This window comes from Hipposideros armiger, unplaced genomic scaffold (assembly GCF_001890085.2).
Source record: "Hipposideros armiger isolate ML-2016 unplaced genomic scaffold, ASM189008v1 scaffold_146, whole genome shotgun sequence".
Classification (NCBI taxonomy): domain Eukaryota; kingdom Metazoa; phylum Chordata; class Mammalia; order Chiroptera; family Hipposideridae; genus Hipposideros; species Hipposideros armiger.
The window spans coordinates 335,348-336,579 of record NW_017731496.1 but is presented as its reverse complement, the minus strand read 5'-3'; positions in this window follow the sequence as shown (position 1 = coordinate 336,579).

Here is a 1,232-nt window from a genome sequence, read left to right as displayed (position 1 = left end):
GCAAGGTAAAATGCATTTCCAAGAAAAGAAACAGGAAAATTACGAAGCAAGCTCTCTTCTAATCTCATTCTCAGGACTATGACATCTGGACAAATGTCCGCAAATGTCTGACACTGACAGAAGAGCAGATGGTTTCCAGAACGGTACCTGACTCAGAGTTCTCAGAGTTGGATGCCATTCCAGCCCTGGGGATTGAAGCACAGTTTGAACTAGACCAACAAAATCATAATCAAAGGCCAAGAATGGGTGCTCTGTTAATGGGGAGCTTAGGAAGGAACTGGGGTGCAGTGGGGTCTGTATCCAGCAGAATCAGGCTTAAGACCAGCGTTCTATGAGGGAGCCTGAAGGAACGGCCCCATGCAGATGGGAGCTAGGCAGATGGTTCCCCTTGACAGCACAGAACAGGGTTTACTGGAAAGATGTGGGCATGAAAATGGGGTGGGGCGGACAGCAGCTCTCTCTAATTTTTCACTTTTAAAGCCTAGCAACTGTCTCTGAGTTAGAATGTTTAAATTCTCTTACTCAGCCACTTAGGCTAGGTTTGAAATTCAGGTCACAAACCCTTGATTTGTCCTGAGTTCGCTACATGGTGCCTGTGGTATTGGCCATCAGAGTGATGTTTTCAGTTTTTTGAAATAATTCAGGCAAGGCAAATATGTTTGCTTTGTGCCAGCCCCAATGAGCTTGGCTTCCCTCATCTAGCAAGACACCCCTCTTTGTGCCACTTGAGAAGGGAAAAATATCAATCCCAGTAGAAGCCCCACAGGAATGGGACAAAAATTGGGGAGGGGGGGAGGATTTTTGAAACTGCTGTGTATTTCTGGCTTTGGAGAGAATGGTCTTCTCAGAAACAACTGTCTGTCTATGCTGGAGAGGAGCTTTGAACTCTTTGGAAGAATTATCACGGCTTCTTTGATTTCACAACATTCCCTTCTCCATCAATGCCTTGTTTTTGTAATAATTTATTGAATTAAAATAGTTTGTTTTGAGAAGTTAGGAAAGAATTTTGTGATGCCTTTTGGGGGTGAAATGGAAACCTTTGTGGCGGAAAGAGCCAGGATTGCAGATTGCTACTCTTAGACCAGAAATATCAGAGAGTGGTCTGACAGGGCTTTAAGAGTCTTCAGCCTTGGACCTTTGTAAGGTAACACTTTGGTTTCTTGCACAAATGAATAACTTGTTTTTAGTCTTTTTTTTTTATATCTCACTTGCATAGGCAACATTCTTTCCAT